The 23,158-nt window shown below is 38.9% G+C and overlaps 1 protein-coding gene across 26 annotated transcripts in view; it reads left to right on the forward strand.

The window, feature by feature from the left end:
* Nucleotides 1–23,158, forward strand: part of SCEL (sciellin) — a 297,125-nt gene that overhangs the window by 178,996 nt on the left and 94,971 nt on the right. For 4 of the 26 annotated variants that reach the window (XM_049099251.1, XM_049099252.1, XM_049099249.1 and 1 more), the window contains exon 1: nt 8,802–8,971. The exons of 17 other annotated variants lie outside the window; for them this stretch is intronic. The gene's annotated coding sequence lies outside the window, so the exon portion shown is untranslated. Of the gene's footprint in view, nt 1–8,800; nt 8,972–23,158 lie in introns of those variants that run through there. 5 more of the 26 variants (XM_025440944.3, XM_049099248.1, XM_049099250.1 and 2 more) reach the window with 2 other exon arrangements.

Raw genomic sequence — 23,158 nt, forward strand, 5'->3', positions numbered from 1 at the left:
ATTGGGCAGCAGTCTTAAGTACTACCAGCCATACTGCCTCCACTATTAAAGTCTTCTAGAATGTATGTGCTTTGCTGAATACAAGAAGGTTACCAAAGAGCATAGTTAAGTACCACAATAGAGACACATACAGGGACACCTGGATGGCTCAGTGGTTGAGCCTCTGCCTTTGTTTCAGGGCGTGATCCTGCGGTCCTGGGATCGAGTCCCTCATCAGGCTCCCTTCAGGAAGCCTGCATTTCCCTCTGCTTATGCCTCTGCCTTTCTCTGTGTCTCTCATGAATAAATAAGTAAAATCTTAAAAAAAAATAGAGGCACATACAGAGCTCCCTTGAAACAGAAAGAAAGCAGGTACCTGCCTGTGTTTGGGGAGTGGGATGGTAGGAGTATCTTCACAGAGCAGGTTATATGTTTGCCAGGCCTTTAAAGGTGAATAAGACATTGCCAGGTGCACAAGAGGCAAGGATATTTCAGGTCACGGGTATGCCATAAAGAATAAATATTAAAGGCCTAAACTGCATAATATGTTTGGGCAACAGCAAGGATTGTGATGTGGTTAAAGCTAGGGTGAGTGGGGCTAAGTGATGGAGGATGAGCCTGGAATAGTTGGAAGTGGTTTCAATAAGGCAGCCAGCTTCCCGTTTATCTTACCTGCCCTATCCAATATGGTATTTGAAATATGGCTAGTGCAACTGAAAAGCTAAATTTTTAAATATATTTAATTTTGATTAATTTAAACTTAAGTAGCCACACATGGCTAGTGGCTGCTGTGTTGGACAACACAGTCCTATATGAATGTTAAGGTGTTTGAACTTTCTGGGACATGGGAACTTATGATATGTTTGAGGCTGAGGAAGGATATGATTTCAATGTTTTGGAAAAATAATATTAAGGGGTGATGTGTCTTTATTGAGGAGAAAGTAGTAAGTGTGTGCTATGCACTTAGCTCGCATGGAACTGTGCTTTGAACCATGCAGTGCTGTAGTTTTGGTCACAACTGATTGAGATGGGACAGGTGTCTGAGCAAAACTGTCTTCTATGGCTCACCAAAAGCCTAGGAGATGGACTGATGCAAGGGCTCTATCTGTAAGAATGCAGATGAGTCCCCAAGTCAAAGCAGTTCTCTCTCAGAGGTTTTAAACTGATACATACAGAGACTATGAAAAACTGGTAACATGGTAGGAAGAAGGGAGAATCAGAGGGAGGGGAACTAAGTCATGGTAGAGAGATTCACAGATCTGCTATTAGGTGCCAAAGTAACCAGTGTTGTTTTTGCAAAGTAACCAGCAGGGAATACTATATAATTTCTAAGAAGGCTGCTGACATGTCTGTCTTCCTTTCAGCCTCCCGAATCTTTGTACTAAACTTCCTGTGCTGTGAAGGTTAATTCCAGCAAGCCTGGGATTAGATGAGATATTCTACTACAATAAGAAATAAGCATTCACAGCATTTACCTGAAACATGTTAATTAATAATATTACTTTGTCACCATGTGCCCTAAAAGTTTTAGTATGATTTGTACCAGCTAATCGGCATTGTTCATTGTTCACAGTAAAATTGATGGTTTGTACCTGGTAAGACCCCAGAAGGCCTGGTCACGTAGCAGGAATATGCATACATGACCAACAGGGTATAAGAAATTCCAGCTGAGGGGATCCCTGGGTGGCGCAGCGGTTTAGCGCCTGCCTTTGGCTCAGGGCGTGATCCTGGAGACCTGGGATCGAATCCCACATCGGGCTCCCAGTGCATGGAGCCTGCTTCTCCCTCTGCCTGTGTCTCTGCCTCTCTCTCTCTCTCTCTCTGACTATCATAAAAAAAAAATTAAAAAAAAAAGAAATTCCAGCTGAGACTCCATTTGGGTAATCCATTCATAAATCAGTGGTTCTCTATGTGGGAGATAAAGCCAGGTCTTGCTTGCAAGTGGCTTCTCTGTCTGACCCTTTATTATGAAACAGCCTTTACCTATAATGCTTTCTTTACTTCAGTGTGGTTGCTACATTGAATCTTTTTCCTGTATTAAACTGTAGATTTCTGAGCATCATTATTTGGGGATACCATGGCTCTTCCCTGTTTAATTGCCACTGGTAGTGTATTCCCATTAACTGAGATTTCTGGAGCTTATCTCTCTCTGATCTTTACAACCTGAAAGAGCCTGAGTGTCTCAGTAGGGGACAAGTCTTAACAGCAAAGAGGCCAGTTAACAAGTGAATGAAATGAAGTTCCCTCAAGATGAGGTCCCTGACTCAACCCAAGCCCAGGTGGTGGGAGTCAAGTAGAAGGAAAAGGTTAACATGAAGCAGGAGGTAGACTTGACAGTGATGGGTCTGTAACCATTTCATTGGATGTGAATGTGCAGAGAGCAAGGTCATGGAGACTCCAACCTCAGGCAGTAAGTTCAGTTATGATAATTATTGTTTGAGCAATCTATAAAACGCAGAGAAATCTTTTCCTGCTTTGAAAGAATCGTGAATATTACCAGTGAGTTGAAGAACTTATACTATAGCCTTAGTTCAGCCTATAATAATCTATACTTCAGCCAGGGATAGAAAAATCTGATAAGAAAATCAGACTTATAAGACAAATAAACCAGATGTTTGGCAAATGGTGAATAGCCCCTGTGTATGCCCACTTATTGTTTATGATCATTATTCCTTCATTCAGTCAACAACTAGTGAGTGCTATTATGTATGAGACAAGAACTGTGCTACATGTTTAGAATACAGACCAATTTCAGCCCTCTCCAAAGGGGCTTGTGATGTAATACCATGTGATATTTGGCAATGGAGAGACTGGTATAAAGTGGAAGCACTGACTGTGAATTGAAAAACATCAGACATGATGATCATGAAATTATGAAATAACAATCTGAAAGTGAAAACTTTAATTATAAAAGTTGATTTGCAAAAAAAACAAAAATTAAAAAAAACATTAATTTGCCATTCTAGTTTTCTCAGTAGAAGGAAGAGCAAATCTTCCTTCTAGTCACTGCAGAATTGGTTATTTCAGATTGAGGCAGGAGACTGGCTTGCCCTGTATTGGCAGTGTTGCTCACATTTGTCTACAGGAGATGATATGACTAGGAAGATGTGGATGGATGTAACTATGATTGCTGCTGCAGAAATGGTGGTTTAGGTTGGCGCAGGAAGGAGCAGGAAAGTAGCAACACTTTCAAGCAGGCTTTCTTAACTTTGGCATAATTGAGGAAAATCTGGCAGCAAGTTGGCTTACCCAACTAGATCTCTGCTCCTACTTCTCTCATTAATTGGACCAGTCATGCCTCACGCTGCCTTAGACTGCCAAATCCTGAACTATATTCATAAGCAGGAATCTGGAAGACCTTAAGAAGCAAATCAAGGAAGGCACAGTGGATGGATGACTCTTCTCCCCTTCAACCTTCAACGTTCATACAAACCTCAAAACTCAGTATCAACATTAACCCCCAGGTCCAGGTAGAATTCTTCAGTTTCTCTACCATGTAATTATGCCCATAAAATTGCTGTGCATACTTTATCCTGATGTATTATAGATATTTAATTCAATGTCCATCTCTCTAAACATGGTGAATTCCTGGAGAGCAAGCACTCTTTGGACTGAAACAGTACTAGAAGCATATTAAGTATTTAAAATTTGTTAAATGATCAAACAATTGAAGAAGAAAAATGAGAATAAGAGGGATAAATCCATTACAGAAGGGATCCCCGGGTGGCTCAGCAGTTTGGAGCCTGCCTTCCGCCGAGAGTGTGATCTTGGAGTCCAGGGATCAAATCTCACGTCAGGCTCCCTGCATGGGGCCTGCTTCTCCCTCTGCCTGTGTCTCTGCCTCTCTCTCTCATGAATAACTAAATAAAATATTTTTAAAAAATCCATTACAGAGGACAATTTGCTAATATTTATCTACCAACTTTAAAATGTATAAATTCTTGGATCCAACAGTTACATCATAAGAATTTATCTTACAGATATATACACACATCTGCCAAATATTTATGTACAATGTTACTGCCACATTGTTTCTTAGCAGAAGCTTAGAAATGATGGAAATGTCCATTAATAGTGGATTGATGAAATAGATAATGGCATATGCATAGGATGGAAAACCAAGCAGCTACAAAAAAACACAGTGTGGAAAGACCTTCAGGATATAATGTTAAAGCAAAAAACAAAAAAAGATTCAGAACTGTATAATATGCAAACATTTGTGTAAAAAATGAAGGAAATATCTGTATCTTACATTTGCTCATATATATGAAGGACCCAGAAGAAACCAAACAACTGCCTTTTACTGGAGATCAGAGTTTGAGGGGAGAGGAAGACTTTTCATCGTATTGCTTTCTATACTTTTAATTTCTAAAAAATGTAAATATATGGGTGGTTCAAAATACATTGTGTAAATGCTTTTTTAAAAAAGAAAATTGCTTGTGGATGGTTATAGCAAGTTTGTTCATGATTGCCAAAAGTTGGAAACAGATGTTTTTCATTAGGTGAATGGATAAATAAATTGTTGAATAGACAGTGGAATAGCTAAGAAGCAATGAACTATCAAGCAATGAAAAGACATGGAACAACCTTAAATGTATATCACTAAGTGAGAGAAGCCAATCTGAAAAGGGTACATACTATGTGATTCCAACAAGATGATGTTTTGGAAAGGCAATACTGTGAAGACAGTAATAAGGTGAATGGTTGCCGGGAATTGTGGGGAGGGGATGAATGTTATTGTATATTCATCCAAATCAAGAGAATATACAGCACCAAGAGTGATGTCCTAACATAAGTTATAGACTTGGAGTGATAAAAACGTGCATTCATCCATTTAACAAATGTACCGGTCTGGTGGGGGTTGTTAATAATAGAGGGAGCTGTGCATGTGTGGGGGGAAGGGGTATGTAGGGTTTCTCTGTACATGACTCTCAATTTTGCTTCGAACCTAAAACTGCTCTAAAAATAGTCTTAACAAATAAATGTTCCTTAAATGAAGAAAAAAAAGAAAACTGATGAGTTAAATTTACACTATCATTAAAGGTGCCTCGATTCAGAAGCTACTCAGGGCCATTCTCTGGTCTAACATTGTAATCCAATACAAGTAGGCTATGATGATATACGTGCATATATACATACATTTCCTGCTGAAAGCCATTGTATTTTTCTGTCACCTATTATTCAGGCCTCAGGCCTCCTATACATTTAGCTTATCCTGCGCTCTAGCCGGTCTCTTGAATTAAGTAGTGCCCATGCTCCTTTCTGACACTTTGGAGAGACAACGGAGCTTCATACCCAACAATGTGGGCTCTGCTGTCAGTCTGCCTCCATTGGAATTCTGGACACATCTAATTCCTAGATGTGTTTATTTTAAACTTTTGTTTTCTTATCTCTATCATGGATATAACAGCAGTTCCTGTTGTGTTGGGGTTTTGTGCAGATCAAATGAAACCATGTGCGTAAAGCACTTAGCAGAGATTGGCACATATTTAAACAATTGTTGTTGCTATTGTTTTTTTCATCATCATCATTATAATCACCATCAACCATGCATAATCTCTGCTGTTTTCTTTGGGCAGGAGAATTGCCTGTTTGCAGCATGAAGAGTCAGAAAGGACTCAGAACTGAGTTCTCCTGGTTCTTCCTGATGTTTTCTATAAATCAAAGGTTTGGAGTCCTGGTTAAAAAAATCCTGACATCTTCATTGTGACCTTAACCCAGTTGGTAAAGAGGTAGATCTCATAATCTCACTGTACCAAGAAAGACATGGGCATAAGGGTTAAGTGATTTGCCCATAGTGAAGGGTGAGTCTGTTCAGAAAGGGGCACTCAGGCTTCTGTGCACTCTCTGCTGTGCTCTCCACTGGTCTGCATTATGCTGGCACCATTAAAGTGTATTAAGCAATGTACCAGCTCTTGCAGCACTGGCAGTAATTCATTAATTCTGACGTCTGTCTACTCCCAGCAAAAGAGAAACTGGCTCTGTAATTACATCCTAATGATATATCTTTGTTTTAACATGCACATAACATTTTTTTTTCCATCTCGGAGGAAAAAAGGGAACCCTCTATCTTTCAACCCAGAGTCGGGGGTTGTAATCTGTGTAATAGATTAGAGAATTTCAAGATGCTGATTTGTCCTATTTGTATTTTTTACATTTTCCACATCACTCTTGGAATCTGTCTTGGGTCAGGAGGTATTTTAGTCTGTTCAGGGTGCTATAACAAAATACCAAAGACTAGGCAGCTTATGAACAACACAAATTTAATTTTCACTGTTCTGGAGTTGGGAGCAGGTTATGTGTGTGTGTGTGTGTGTGTGTGTGTGTGTGTGTGTGTGTCTGAGATCAAGGTGCCAGCATGGTTGGATGAAGCTTTTCTTCCTGGTTCCTGTGCCTACTTACTGTGTCCTCAAGTTAAGGAAGAAGCTAGGAAGTTCTGAGAGGTCTCTTTTATACGAATGCCAATCCTGTTCATGAGGACTCTACCCTCATAACCTAAGCACCTCTCAAAAGCCCCAACATTATCTTCTTTGGGGGGTTAAAATTCCAACATGAATTTCAAGGAAACAGACCGTAGCAGAAGGAGACAATCATCTAATAACAATTATTAAATTAATGTATGACAAGTACTTAGAACAATGCCTCACACATTAACAGCTACTATGTAAGTATTTGCTATTCTCATTATTATGTAATAATAAGTGTTCATTTGGCTGATTATTTCATTGGATATAACATATTAGAAAAAGCACTGTTAAAAAACAAAAAGAAAAAAAAAGATATACCACTGTTCTATATTAGGAGATATACATAGCAAAAAACAAAACAAAAACAAAAACAAAAACAAAAACAAAAAAACAAAAAAACAAAAAAACCCTAAGACAGGTGACAGACATTGTTAATTAAAACTATGGCACTCTCCTGTGTAAGTCCAAAGTTGCTTTACAGACCTCATCATATCCCTCCAGGCAGCCACTACCAAGCAATTGGCATTGGCACCTGCAATAAAACATTTGCCATCCCAGCCTAGGAGCTCAAGTTCTAAAGAGACCTCAAGAACTCAGGACAGTCACAGTGAAATAGGCGAGGTGAAGCCAAGTATTCCAAGCATGCTCAAGGCCTGAGTGAAACCAAGACCAAACCTATTTGGCCACCTCCACACCCAAACACATTCTTGACTCTTGATTGACCTCCTCAAAATTTGAGAGTCTTAATTCTCAGCAGTCTTTTCATTGAATGTCTGCTCAGCCAGGAGATGTGAATTTTGCCCAAGTATTTAGAATTATCCCTTTCTTGAGTTAAAGATTTGGTTCTAAATGAAAAGACACTTGTGTGGCTTAGTGGTATGGGTTCCTGCTATATAAGAAGGAATATTCCTGCATCAATTACATGCAGAAATAATTGCTTGGAAGTTCAAAAGCCTAAGATATATCTTGGACAGTATATTTTACTTCATTAAAATTAAAAACTTATTTTGCTGGTTCTGTATTTCATGAGGACAAATACACACATTTAAACATTCTATAATGTAAGTTAACTACCTTTCCCTCCAAGCTGGCTCTGGAACTGTTTTAGCCCTTCATTTGGCTAAATGAATGCTGAATCATACTACATATAACTTCTAATTTATTTTACTGAATGTATCTTCTTTATAATGCTGAATATAACTCCTAATTTATTTTAATTCAGCCAAACATATTTTTTTCAGCTTTCTCATCCGTAGTATTAATATTCAACCTCGATCCAACCAATTTACAGGCACCACAGAAATTTAGAACATATTTCTAAAATATTTTGCATTTATAAAATTTCTTAGAAGAACTGAATAGACATGTGTATGTATGTTATTGTTAAAGAACATTTCCCATTTTAGATTTTCAAATTCTTTAGCCCAGAAAAAGGGCACGTTAAGGGGGTGATGTCCCATGCATAGCAACTGCATATTATAATTGCCTGTGTCTTTCTATCTGAACATTTTCCTACTTTTTTTATGGTCATTTCTAGTGACTACAGCTCAGCTCTACTATAATTTTCAGGAGCTGGCTTGAAATTGGAAGGATTTGGTTAATTGTTCATATGAAGGATGAATAAATAAATATGACCCAGGAAGTTCTAATGACTTGGCTTTGCTCAGCAATGTTCCAGGTTTGCTGAGCTTCTTGTAAAGCCTCCTTGGCATTATGGAAGATGCATTTCAGACCCTGTAATGGGAACCCCTACCAAGCTTGGCTTTCCTGGGTTGTTGCTTCCTTGCCAGAGCAGGTGTTGACACTGGAGTCTACTCAGCTATGAAAGGTGTTTCAAGCATCTTTTTCACATGTTTATCTACATTGAAATAATAAAAGGATCAGAATTCTTATATTTCACAATGTATGTTTCCTCTGATGGTTTTATAAAATATGCCATATGTAGGATTTGTGTCCTTTCTTATTTTCTGATGTCAGAGTTTCAAAGGACTTTCCTCTCCTAAAGGATATGATTCTCACAAGCAGAGTGCTCCGTGTTGTGCCTCTGTGCCCCAGCCTTCCAGCCACTATGAGAGAGGAAAATTCTTCCTACCTTATGTTTTTGTTTTGTTTTTTAAGAGAATCCAAAACAAATTGGGTACTCTGCCTCCTTGTCAGTGATATAGTCATGTGTATTGTTGATATCAATGAAAAGGGCGATAACAGGAGCGCCGTCTTTTTGTCATAACAAAGCCATAACTTACAACAAGAATTTACCAAACAAAGACGGTAGGTCCATGAGTGAGCCTGTTTTAATTGAATTGGTATTTGTACAAGGTGACACCCTCTTTCATACCACCCACCTCCTCCCTGGGTGACTCAGCCACTGAGGGAGAAGCCTCTAAATTGTTCATTAACACAGTCAGGTAGAGGTGGAAACAACACTCATTTAACTCCAGGAACGCATTAGTTTCAGCAGGATTTACCTGGGGATCAATCACTGCTGGCAGTTGAGATAAAAAGTCCTGGTTTTCAGCTCAAGAGAGGTGAGTTGAATGATATTTGCAAACATAAATTTATGCTTTACTTGTTTAACTTTCCCATTTCCTTTGCAAGTGATTAAGCTTACTGTATTAACTTTGTCTTTTTTCGAGTTAAATTGCGACAGCTTCCAAGGGGCTGTTCTGCTTGTCAACAGCTCTGCTACTTCTTGTGATTTGAGATGGCATTGCCTTTTAACTTCCCTGAGACTTAACACATTTATGGGCAGCAGAGAAATGAGAGCCTCTTTGAGTTTCCGTGTGGGAGCTGTCAGCTGGTGAATCCTATCACCCATAGGGAGAGTAAATTCTTCAAGGCAATTCTATTTTCACAAGTGATTATAAAAACATTTTTTTAAAAGGACCTCCCTGTTTGCACAGATGATGAAATGGTAAACTCCATTATTTTATAGATTTGTTTTTCTTGACAGCTAAAAAACATTGCAGTCAAGAGCTGTGAGGGGGAGAGGCCAAGCCCATATCCCCTCTACCCTATCTTCCCCAAAAAAGAAAAATCATATTTCTTGCATAAGTGTACCCTGGAATAAAGCAGGGTGGGGTGAATTGGGAGATGCATGACATCCTCCAGGGATTTGTGTGCATTTGGTCAATTTGTCTATGTTATATCCTGAGTTCTAACCTAAGAATTGATTAATGCAGATGGGGGGCAATTTTCAACTTCTATTCATGTCCTAATCCTGAAAAATTGGTTTTAGAAGCTGATTCTTTGATAGGAATAGAAAAGTTATTCTAACCAAGTTTTCCTTAATAATTGGTAGCAAAGTTGACTTGTCTCATTCATGTCTTTTTCTCCACCATTTCCATTCATGATACAGAGCTGTGGGACTCAAACTTGGGGCCACTTGCAGGTTGCAAGTAGTAGCTCTCTGCCCCCCCAGAAGGGTGTTTCTCATGGCATACCTAGCTCTGCCTTAACTTCTAGCATTTTCATTGCTTCCCATTGTTGACCAGGTCATGTGTGTCTCAGGTTTCGCACTCAATTCCCAAAGATTTACTGAGGAATTTTATAAGTTGGCTTTCAAACATTTATAGTAAACACAAAGCTAAAGTACAGCATTTGTGAATTTTAAGTTTACTTTTCATGAAACGTCAAATTTAAAACTGCCTTTCGCTTTCACAGTTTATAAAGCAGATATGATCTTTTTGATATTTGTCATACTCCAGTGTTTATTGGAACAATCAGTTTGAGAAAACTGAGATATGTTATCAGGAAAAATTTTAGTGAAACATTTGGTTGATTTTAAGTGTCAGGTTAGACAAAAGCAGATAAACAGGCCAGAGTTTTAATTAAAATTTTAGCTTCGGGATCCCTGGGTGGCGCAGCAGTTTGGTGCCTGCCTTTGGCCCAGGGTGTGATCCTGGAGACCTGGGATCAAATCCCACGTCAGGCTCCCGGTGCATGGAGACTGCTTCTCCCTCTGCCTATGTTTCTGCTCTCTCTCTCTGTGTGTGTGTGTGTGTGACTATCATAAATAAATAAAAATTAAAAAAAAACTTTTAGCTTCATGTAAATCTTTGATCTGATTGACAAAAATTTCTGATTGGAATGGAGCATAGCTTTATCTAGTCTAACCTATGAGGAGGACAACAAAACATATCAGTCGATAGATGAGGACAACAAAACATATCAGTCGAGCAACTTGCCAAGACATAGTGAACAGAACCAGAACAAAAAGCCTGACTTTCATCTTACTGAATTTTTCAATGATCTTAAAAATTTCTTTCACATAAAATATGTAGGAGCAATAAATGAGCTTCCCTCCGGCTTTATAAAAGAACAAAATTATGTGGAAATAAGTATTTCCTTATCCAGTAATACTTGTGTGTGTAGTATGACTATGATATAATGAGATACATTTTTATTTGTAGTGCATGGGGTCAGTCCTGTTATTGGCTGTATTCCCAGGCTTTTAATCTAAGGAGCTGTCAGCAACTCTGTAGGAAGGCAGTGTGGTATCTGTTTGGAGGTTGTGGTGCTCTCCCTCGGTGGTGAACTCCATCATCATCTCAGCTACCATTCCATATTTGCAGTGACTTCTCTACCCACTGGAATTTTGACTGAAATACCTAAGGAAATCATTTTTCTGTGAAGAGAATATGCTTTGAAGGCTAAACTCATACTGTGGAATGAACTGCATATAATTCACTAAGCAGTCAACTTAAGTAAACATGATTTAACTGAGAGTATCCCTGTGATTCAGGCATTAACTTGAAGCATTCTTTAAGAAGGAAGTGATGAAATCCTTGGCCAGCAATCCAAGGGAAATCTTTATTGCCCCACACAGCTCGTCTTCTGATATTATCTGCTTCATGGCCATTGGTTGATCAGATTTCCCTTTTTCTTGCTGAGAACTTTGAAATAGGGTTTTATGTATTAATTTCTGTGTACTATCATTAGTTGCTCAGAGTTCACATTTTAATCGCAAGTTTTCATCAAATATGTTTAAGTGTTTCTAGTTTGCCGTTGTAAAAATCTATGTGATTTTAGAATCTGGGAGAAGCCCTCCTTCAAATGGACACTTTGTCAAATGATAGCTATATTTATTAGATTGCATTTTATATCAATTGCTAAACTTATTAAGGATACACGTCATCCTTTTATTGTGATTATTAATCAGAAGAGTGCATTTTATGGTTTTCCACTAAATGACAAGTAGCTTACTTCTAGACATGAGAACCACAGTGCTGAATCTTCATCGTAATTATATACTTGAGAACTCTAAGCATCCAAATAATTTATTTTGCATTTCTAGACTCAAGTTTCTTTGGCCTAAAATGTGATTAAGTCCCCTCTTTTGGAATCTTCTTGGGGGAAGTAGTGAACTGTAGACCATACTTTTCAAACTGTAACACATAGATCCCGGGAGACGGGTGGTGTTTGAGAAAATGCACAGATACTACATGGTACATCTGCACTGAGAACTAATTTTAGTTAAAAGGTTTTGTAGAAAAATGCCCTCCTGCAACTCTGCCCTTTTTCTCAGTGTTTTCACTTTTGTCATTAGGTAAATGTTTGAAAGGAATTCGTATAGAAGAGACTGTAGGAGGCTGGAGTCCAGATAGACTTGGATTTAATCATGATTTTACTTTGAACCAGGGGTAACTTGTATGATCGTGCATATCTCACAGCACCAGTAGATAAAAAAAATTAGAATTCTTAATGATCTATATATATTGTATTACTATTTCTTTCACAATAGCACAAAGAAATGTAAAACATCAAGAAAAAATTTCCACAAGAAAAATATGGAACCCTGATTCTAAAAAATCACAAAAATTTACTGTGAGACACAAAGGATTTCTTGAGTAAAAGCTTCTTTGAGTACTGTCCTTAGATGGACCCATTGCATATCATAAGTATCAGCTCTTCCCAAATTGTTTTATAGGATTCAAGCAATTCTGATCAGAAGTTCCTATGTAATATTTTGGAACTGAGGGAAATAATTTTAAAGTTTATCTGAAAGAAATAAGAGGGTGAGAATAGCTGGTAGAATTTCTACAAAGGAAATTAATGAGGGGTGCTTTCACAGGTATTAAAATGTACAGCAATTAAAAGTTTATTTCTATTGCAAGAAACTAAAGACAGGTTTCTGGAACAAAACAGACATATTCGGGATCCCTGGGTGGTGCAGCGGTTTAGCGCCTGCCTTTGGCCCAGGGCCCGATCCTGGAGACCCGGGATTGAATCCCACGTCAGGCTCCTGGTGCATGGAACCTGCTTCTCTCTCTGCCTGTGTCTCTGCCTCTCTCTCTCTCTCACTGTGTGCCTATCATAAATAAATTTTTAAAAAAATTAATTAATTAATTAAAAAAACAAAAACAAAATAGACATATTCTAGAATATGTAAGAATTTTATATGTGACAAAGGAAGAATCATATATCAACAGGAAAGAGATTCATTCTACCATTACCAAAGTAAATCCATATGTATTAGAGTGCCCATGTAACGATAAAATATATATATTTTAAAAATTGTAAAAAATTATGTGTAAACATTTAATTAATCTCATTTGTTCAATAAATATCCCCTCTAAAACGATTATGTGCCAGATACTCTAATAAGTTCTGAAAACACAACTGTAGAGAAGATAGTCTTGTTTACAGTTCTCAGGATTTACTGTGTGTGTGTGTGTGTGTGTGTGTGTGTGTGTGCATATAAGTGTGTTCCTGTGTGCCCTGGGGATAGAAGAATAGTCAGCCTCACAACCAGGCAGTCTGTTTGATGAATGTGTTTATAGAGAGATACTCTTTGCTATTTGAATACTTAGAAGGGCCCTTAGCTCAGCTTGGGGAGGTAGGGGGCAGGTTGCAATGATGTCACTGAATGCCTCTGGGAGGTTATGTGACCCGAAGAATGAATAGAAGTCTTTCCTGAAAAGAGAGTAATGAGTGAGGAAAGGCTCAGAATAAAGACTGTTTTGGGCCTAGTACATAGAATAAGGAACAGCTTAAAGGTGTAAAATGGGTGAAGCCCTCAGGAAATTGGCACAATTTAATGTGGCTGAAACTAGAGCTTGAGTGAGGAATGGGGAGTGGGGATGATGAAGCAGGAGGGTGTGGATTTGTAAGCCTTGTTAACAACTTGGTTTTATCCTGACGGAGATGGAGCACCATTGAAGAGTGTTAAGCAAGGTGGTGACTCTTTGGCAGAGAATGGGTTAGAAGGGATTAACTGGGCCTGGGATCCAGCAATATATCTAGGAAGCTGTTAAAATGGCAAACAGATTATGGCAGTTTGAATTGGTAGTCTGAATATCAAAAGAAATACTATCAAGAGATATATAGGATTGTAGGTCTTGGTGATTGCTTGGATTTTGAGGTCAGAAAGAAGTTTTGTGCATGGTCTACAGGAATTTTTTTTTAAAGATTTTATTTATTTATTCATGAGAGACACACAGAGAGAGAGGCAGAGACACAGGCAGAGGGAGAAGCAGGCTCCATGCAGGGAGCCCGACATCGGACTCGATCCCGGGTCTCCAGGATCAGGCCCTGGGCTGAAGGCAGCGCTAAACCACTGAGCCACCTGGGCTGCCCAAGTCTACAGGAATTTTTAAAGAGTGAAAGAATTCATAAGGATAAAGATAATTAGAAAATTGAAAGCTGCTGATAAAAAATTCAGAATTAGAAGACAAGTAAAAATTGGGAAAGTAAAAATTAATATTACCTATACATGAAGACAATAAGGAAACAATAAGAAATATAATATTAATCAATGGAGAATTCACAAAATAAATAAAATAACGGATAGGATTATGAAAATATGCAGTTGAGATAAAGTGATTCCACTTTCACTGATCAAATTATTAACGGATTAATAAATGACAATTCTAAAAGCTGGTGAATATATGGACATTTATATGCTGCTGGTGCATTATAAGCTGATACAGGGTTTAAGGAAGGAGACTTGATGATAGGGATCAAGAACATTTTCGAAATTATACCCTTTGACAAATAATTTCACTTCTAGGGATCCATACAAAAAAAATCAGAGATGTGGTAAAAGATTTTTGTATGGTTTTGTTGGAAACAACAGAAGAGTAATGTTATATTAATAGACACATTAGATGAAATGTGTTTTAGTTGCAGGAGAAATAATTTAATTTTTTTAATATTTTATTTATTTATTTATGAGAGAGGCAGAGACACAGGCAGAGGAAGAAGCAGGCTCCCTGCAGGGAGCCCAATGTGGGACTCCATCCCTGATCCTGGGATCTCGCCCTGAGCCAAAGGCAGACGCTCAACAGCTGAGCCACCCAAGCGTCCCTCATTTAATCGTTTTTAATGACATTGAAAAATGTGGATCAGTAGGCTCTAGTAGGCAAATAAATCTCTGGAAGAAAATAATGATATAGATGAAAGGTGTCTCATTTTTTTTCTTTGTGCTTTCTTTGACTTTTCACATTTTCTTTTGAGCATGTATTACTGACACAATGAAAAATATGGTACTGTGTAAGATGGGGATAAAGAATGACCTCATGACAGAGCTGTTGTGAATATGAAATACTACTTATGGTAACAAATGGGGTTTTGGCTCATAGTCCATGGCTAAAAATTTGGGTTTTCGCTCATTTAACGAACGTTCTCGACTGGAACTGAAAATAGCGCATGAAGGGCTCAGGTCATAGATAACTTTTGTGTGATAGCGTTTTTATTAATAAGTATTAGATCAGTGTCTTTTATAGGCTGAAACAGATCATTGTCCCAGAGAGTAGGACTCTTCATGCTAGAACTTGATGCTGTCATTCTGTGGAAATTATAGGTGCTAGTGAGGGCCCACACTAAAAATAGAACAAACAGAAAATGCTATGTGGGTACCAGAAAACCGGTAGCATGTAGACATCGGACTGGCTGAAAGATTTCACTTGCACTACATTCAGAACTGTTTCACTGACAGTAAGCAAGTTTCTCAGTGCTAAGCTCAGACTATGAGGCTGCATGACTAAAGAAATAGCAAATTTCTAACCATCGCAGCAGGCTAAATGAGTTCTTACCAGCCTGGTAATTATTGGATTTGCTTCTACACTGCATGTGAAGGCTAAAAAGAATCCATTAATGTAAGTGGACCTGTTAATGTTTGCACTTCATGAAGACCTGTTTGTTTTCTTCTTACATAATATTTCATGTTCTTTTAGGTGGTAATTGGTTGTTTGGTGGTTTGTTTTATTTATCTTCTAGAAGCAGGCTTCTGTTTATTGGTTTGTGATTACCAGGCTCCTCTTACTCTTCTATAGAAAATAGCTTAATGGTATTTGTTCTTTTCCAGTTTCTAGAGTTTTTTCCGGTTATCAGTGATTTCTGAGAACAAGTACTAGTGGATATGGCACTATTATTGAGCCATGAAACCCTCCAGACTTTCATGCACAACCAGAGCATGTACATATGCCATTTTAAGCCATTTTTGCTGCATTTATTTCCTTACTCTAGATTAGCTTTTTAATGCTTTCCATCACTATAGTGATTTCCTCTAGGTGACTGTTCGCATTTGTTCTTTTTCATAAAGATATCAGTTTACATAAGTAGAGCAGAAGATTTTGGAGCAGTTAAAATAACCGATTATCACTCAATGCTGATCTCATGATACTTTGGTAAAATGATCCAAGAAAGCCTACCTAATCTTACTCTTGGTTGAAGTCCATCAGGGATCTACAGTGGAGGAAATGTCCTTCTTCTCACCCTTTCATTTAGCCTGTCACTTTTCACCTACCAGCCCCTTTTTGCTTCATAGGCTACTGGAACAAGAACTTTGTTGCCAGATTGAATCCCAACCATGTATCATGTGAATAGCGGCAAACTGTTCATCCTAAAACTTCTTTCCTGAAACAACTAATTTCACCCACTGCCCATATTTCCAACTTCTGCCCTATCATCTGCAAAAAAAACTCTGGCTTCATTGAAATCATTCATCACAAAGTTTCACATAGGTGTAGAATGAGGATAATAATAGCACCTTAAAGATTGTTGTGGGGGTTTCTTAAATGAGATAATACATATAAAATCTGAGCTCCATACAGCTAACATTATCACATGACCCAGATACCCGCAGTCAGAATTGATTTTTTCTTATCTTTTGTTTTACTTCTTTTTTCTCTCATTGTCTATTTTGTCAGCTTATTTTCCTCTTTCCTGCCTCATTTTTCCTATTCTCTTTCCTCTATGCAACTCACCAGCCCAGTTTCTTTGCTTACCTGATCTTTCTGAAGAGAAAGTTAGCAAGGAGTGGTAAGGACCTTATTAGGTAAGCCAAGAGGCATTTTGTGCTTGTGCAGGAAGGGAAGAGTGAGATCCACAGTCTTTTTTCTGTCAAGAAGATCCAAATGATGAAGGAAAAGACTTGTATCTTAGTTAGGGAGTGGTCCAGGAAATTTTTGAAGTTGGGACAGGAAGAGCTGAAACTAAGATTGGATTTAAGCTAAGGGACCTAAGGGCTCTTGGGAAAGTGCTATTATTATTATTACAAATAATAGTGCTGTTATTACAAACACTGGAGGAATTTGAGAAAGACCGTAAGGAGATGAAAAGAAGCTGAAAAGAGGACAAATTTAAGAAATAGGAGATGTTTGATAGTTTCAGATACAACCAAAGAGAACTAAGAAATTTGACTGCTTTTGTGATTCAGAGCTTAAGAAGAGTGATTTCATCTAAAGCCTAAAGACAGATAGATGCCGTGTGTAGGCTGTAGGCTGTAGGCATGGGTCAAAACCAGCTCTTTCTGCTGTTTGGCCACAAAGGGGAAACGAAAGATGGGCCAGCAGTTGAAGTTTTTTTCCTCTGTCTTTATTGATTTGATGTCATGGTTTCTTATCAGAATTTTAAACTTATGCATTTGATACTTTAAAGGGAAAGGCTTTTGTAGTGTCCAGAATAATAGAGACAGCTTTCACACATCTTTTCCCATCAAAATTCCACGCTTACAATACAGTTGCGGGTAATCTGCCATTGTTAGGCATATGCACTGCTAGCAGCTTTTTGAGAAGCCAACATTAGAATCTTTCTCCTGAGAAGTTAAAAACTTAATTGGAATGAAACTGAAGGGCAGCACTTAGAAATAAGTCTAATTGGCTAAACTTAGGCTACTGTGGTGTCATTACTAGACATCTTATAGACACAGATATGAAGGTGTCTGAATAGATTTGAAACTCGGGATAACTTCAGTCCCTGAAATAAGTAATTTCTTCTAAAAAAGCCATAAAAATAAAATTTGGCCTCATATATTTTTGGCAGTATCAGTTTAAGAGGTTTGTTATCTCTGGTCCACTTAGCAAAAGGATAATTAATTAATGTTAATTATTAATAAGGGTTATTCACAAAGACATATGTTGTTGATCCATTTTAATAACAATACAGGAAATATCCATATATGAAAAATATTGCTTTATATTCTGGGCAAGATGGAAAGAGTTCCATTGCAGTAAACTCTCTGAGGCATGAAAGGTGGATGAGATGGGCTTGCACATTAGAGGTTTTAGGTTGGAGCTTCTTGGAATGGTTCTGGGCCACCAAATCGGCTGACATGGGGAGATGGTTAGGGTGACATGGCCGATGAGTCCTAAGAGGAAAAGAGGAAGGTGAGGCTGAGGGAGATTGTATGGGCGGTCTGAGAGGAACACATGCAGAGTGCCTGGGTGGCTCAGTCAATTGAGCAGCCAACTCTTGGTTTCTGCTCTGGGTATGATCTTGTGGTCATGGTATCAAGCCATACAAAGCATGGAGTCTATTTGTCCCTCCACCTCTTCTCCCCGCCTCCACTCCCACTCTCATGCATTCTCTCTCTCAAATAAATAAATAAATGAATAAATAAATAAAATTTTTTAAAAAGAGGAACGTGTGGATTTAATGAGAAAAATTTATTTTCTCACAATATTAGTCACTTTCATAAAAAAAAAAAACTCTTGCATATTATTAAACTTTTATCACCTGAAAATAGAATGCATGTTCCTCTATCATTTACTTTGTGCCAATGGACAGCATGGGACTAAGAAAGAGTATAAAACATTGTCAAATTATCTGGTAGGAAGATAGATCCAGGGAAGGAGTCTGGTCAGGAGTAGTGCCAGGCGACTCATGGCTTCAGTGTAGATGCAACAGGGTGAGGCTCCAGGCTGGGCTGTCCAGGGATGTTGGAGCAGCCATTCATTATTTCTGCTCTCCCAGCAATTCTTCCATTATCTTCCATTTTTCAGAACTCCGGGGCATTTCCTTGAGTGTTTGGTGTTGGCTCGATCACATGATACTTTGAATGACATGTAGTATCATGTACTCAAAGGAGCCTTGGTGTACAGTCATATGGAACTAATTACAGTTCCTGGTTCTGCCACTTACTGTGTGACCTTGGGCAGAATATTTAACCTCTCTGAGTTTCAGATTCCTATAATTAGAAATGATAGTACTCATTTGGAAAGATTAAACAAAATAATATGCATAAAGCACGTGGCGCAATCTGAAGTAATAATAGGGACTCAAGAAGTGATCCTTCCTGCTAGGAACATTGAACACATAGACATTGCAAGAAATAATGTTTTACTAATAAAAGAGTCACTGATGTCTTTTTTTTTAAAGATTTCATTTATTCATTTGAGCGAGAGCATGAGCAGAGGGCAGAGGGAGAGAAAGAAGCATACCCCTCACTGAGCAGGGACCCCAATGCAGGGCTCAATACCAGGACCCCAAGATCATAACCTGAGCTGAAGGCAGACACTTAACTGCCTGAGCCACTCAGGCACTCCAAGAGTTATTGATATCTTATATTTTGTAGACCACCAAGGGCTTTTTATATCTTACTTTTAACCTACTATACCTAGCTTCTGTTTGCTCCACAATGGCCTCATAACAGGTAAGAAGAGCATTGAGCTTGTGTAATAAATATATGGAAAAATAATCTCCTGAACATACTTGTGGTTTATTTTTTTCCTTGCAAGGAGAAGTCAAGAGATAGATAATCCAGGGCTATTATGGCAGCTTTATGATACTGTCAAGGCACTAGGCTCCTTCAACTTCCTGCTCTGCCATTCTTAGTATGTGACTTTAGTCTTCTTTTTCATAAAGATATGAAATCTTTAATAATACTTATATGATTTATAAAATCATATGATTTATTAAATCATAATAATACTTTATATGATTCCCAAGATGGTCCCAAGATGGCAGCTCCTGCCTTCTGCATGGCATCCTAGTTTGATAGAAGATGGAGGATGAAGTACAAAAGGCTAAGTTCTTCCCAGGGACCTTCATGGAAGAGGCAATAAGATAGAACTGAGCGTCCTAGAGAAAGCAAGTGGGTTTGTTGGAAACTTTCCTAGAAAGTATTATAGAGACTCAGGGTGGAGCCAGTGAGGTGTTTACAGGATAACTGAGCTAGTCATTGTCAGGAAGAAGGAGGTTAAGGGCAATGAGCTTCTTGGCTGTTTTATCTCATTTGTCTCCATTTAAACTAGAACTCCTAAAGAATGCCTAGCTATGGAAGGCATGAAAATATCAGGCCCTCTAGCAAAATGTTGGATCTGATTAGAGCCATTCTCTAAATATAAGGTAAAGAGGAGATACCTGCTTTTCTCTGTACCACTTTGCAGGAAGTGCTGACAATGTGGGAGTCCCTGGCATAGAGGAAAAAATGATGAGCCTCTAGCTAGAAAGCCTCAGGTTGAGTCCCAGCTTTGCCACTCATTAGCTACTCAAGCTGTCTTTGTTTCTGTCTCTACAAGGTAGGGATTATATCATTCTAATTTTTTTTTAATTTAGTCACAGAGAGAGAGAGAGAGGCAGAGACACAGGCAGAGGGAGAAGCAGGCTCCATGCACCGGGAGCCCGACGTGGGACTCGATCCCGGGTCCCCAGGATTGCGCCCTGGGCCAAAGGCAGGCGCTAAACCGCTGCATCACCCAGGGATCCCTCTAATTTTTTTTTTTAACTAAAGTATATTTGTCATACAATGTTATATTAGTTTTAGGTGTAGAATATAGTGATTCTGACAATTCTTTATATTAATCAGTTTTCACCACTATAAGTGTAGTCACCATATGTCCCCATACAATGTTATTACAATATTATGGACTATATTCCCTATGCTGTACCTTTCACCTTAGTGCTTTACTAATTTTATAGCTGAGAGTTTGTACTTCTCAATTCCCTTTGCCTATTTTTCCCATCCTCCCATCCTCCTCCCCTCTGGCAATCACCAGTTTGTTCTGTGTGTTTATGAGTCTGTTTCTGTATTTTTGTTGTTGTTGTTGTTCATTTGTTTTGTTTTGTTTTGTTTAGATTCCACAAATAAGTCAAATTGTATGGTGTTTGTCTTTCCTTATCTGACTTATTTCACTTAGCTTTTTATACTCTGTAGCTCCATCCATGTTGTCATAGAATTATACCACTCTTGACTGTTGTTATGGAAACCAAATGGGGTAAATATAAATTCTATAAAATCATATAAAGTATTATTATTGTCTGAACTCTCCTCCCTACCCAGAAGAACTTAAAGAGGCAGCAGTTTCTGCCCCTTTAATTCTACTTGGGAGGTGAATTGAGGTAGGAAGTGGGTAGAATAGCAAAGAAAATTTAAAAACAGCATCTATGGGGCCCCTAGGTGGTTCAGTGGTTGAGCACCTGCTTTTGGCTTAGGTCATGATCCCAGAGTCCTGGGATCTAGTCCCACATCGGGCTCCCACAGGGAGCCTACTTCTCCCTCTGCCTATGTGTCTGCCTCTCTCTGTGTCTCTCATGAATAAATAAATAAAATCTTTAAAAAAAATTAAAAATAAACAAAAACAGCATCCATATAGAATTATACACATGTGGCCTTTTACTTCATTCATTTAGCATGTTTCAAGGTTCATTCATGTTGTAGAATATACCAAAACTTCATTTTTAAGAAGCTGCTGAGTTAAATGTATGAATGTAGCACTTTCATGTTGTATACCACACACTATGTACCCATTCATCCATGCACGGACATTTGTGTTGTTTCTACTTTTTTGCTATTTTGAATAATGCTGCTATGACCTTTCCCATACAAGTTTTTATGGAGACATATGTTCATAACCAAGAAAATATCAAGGAGCACATAGAGAAGCCTGCTCTGTGAGGGTTTGTCTGCTGCAGAGGCTGTCCAGGTTCTCCTACTGCCAGGCACCCAGGGCAGAGCTCATGGCACTCCCGAAGAGTGAGATGTCAGGAGTCAGGTGGAGGCCACTAGGGTCTCCCTTTCCTCTCATGCTAATGTCAGGGTACTGGTTCAGTCTTGCATTACTCAGGATGAGTATTATTGCTGGTTGCTGTCCAAAGAGGTGGCTTTGGTTTGGAAGGTAGATTCTATTTCTTCCTACCCTATGTATGGCACATACTCTCCCTGATATTCAGGTGTCTTGTTTGGGAAATGGAGGCAATAATAGCTACCTCACAGAGTGTAGGATGAGAACGAGACCATGGCTGTGAGGCACCCCATCTCAGAGCAGGTGCTATTGCCATTAGTAGTGACCCTGTGCAGTAGGAAAATTGAAGGCACAAAGGACACAGGTCAGAGATGAAGCCCTTTGAATGACATAACTATTATAGAGATATTTAAATCATTTTTCCCGTAAGTGGCAAGTGGCAAGCTGCACACCAGGAAGGCTTGTGCTCCAAGTTCTTTTTTTTTTTTTTTAATTTTTATTTATTCATGATAGGCACACAGTGAGAGAGAGAGAGGCAGAGACACAGGCAGAGGGAGAAGCAGGCTCCATGCACCGGAAGCCTGACGTGGGATTCGATCCCGGATCTCCGGGATCGCGCCCTGGGCCAAAGGCAGGCGCCAAACCGCTGCGCCACCCAGGGATCCCGTGCTCCAAGTTCAATACATCCCAGTACTTCCCATAAGTACTCATTTATTTGCTAGGACTGCCATAACAAAATACTGCAGACCAGTTGACTTAAACAGCCCGAATTTATTGTTTCATAGTTCTCGAGGCTCAGGTCCAAGGTCAAGATGGGATCAAGTTTGCTTTCTCCTATGACCTCTCTCCTTGGCTTGCAGATGGCCACTTTCTGTGTCCTCACATGGTCTTTTCTCTGTGCACCTGCATCCCTGGTTTCTCTTTGTGTGCTCAAAATTCCTCCTCTTATAAGGTCACCAGATAGGTTGGATTAGGACCCACCTAATGGCCTCATTTTAACTTAATCATGTCTTCAAAGGCTCTGTCTCCAAATCCAGTCATACCTTTGAGGTACTGGGTATGGGGCTTCTCCATATGAACCTTGGGGGAGACATATTCAGCCTATAGTAAGCACCTAAGTAGCAACTACTCTGCCCCAGGCATGGGAAATAAAGAAGGGAAAGGCTAGGTCTTGCCCAAGGACACTCAGTCTTTTGGAAGAGATAGACAGACAGACTACTATAAAATGCCTTTTCTCCATTTACCTTGCCCTGTGTCTTACATGTAATGTACGGTCTTTGCAAATGTATCATCAAGTATACATTTCAGCTTTGCCCATTGGAGAATCTCAATTCAACCAGATCGAACTCTCTAGGTCTTTACCAGCTCAGGAAGAGTATTTATCGGAACCCATTGAGAAACAGGGGAAGGTTAGCCAAGAGCCAGACTGAGGTGAAATAAATAAGTAGTTGAGATTGAAGTTTGTCTTCACAGGCCTCTTTTCCACCCCTTTCTGCCAAATTTTAGTGACCTTCAAATACTGCCAGCCAG

The sequence above is a fragment of the Canis lupus genome, chromosome 22, assembly GCF_003254725.2.
Source record: "Canis lupus dingo isolate Sandy chromosome 22, ASM325472v2, whole genome shotgun sequence".
In the NCBI taxonomy this organism is placed as follows: domain Eukaryota; kingdom Metazoa; phylum Chordata; class Mammalia; order Carnivora; family Canidae; genus Canis; species Canis lupus.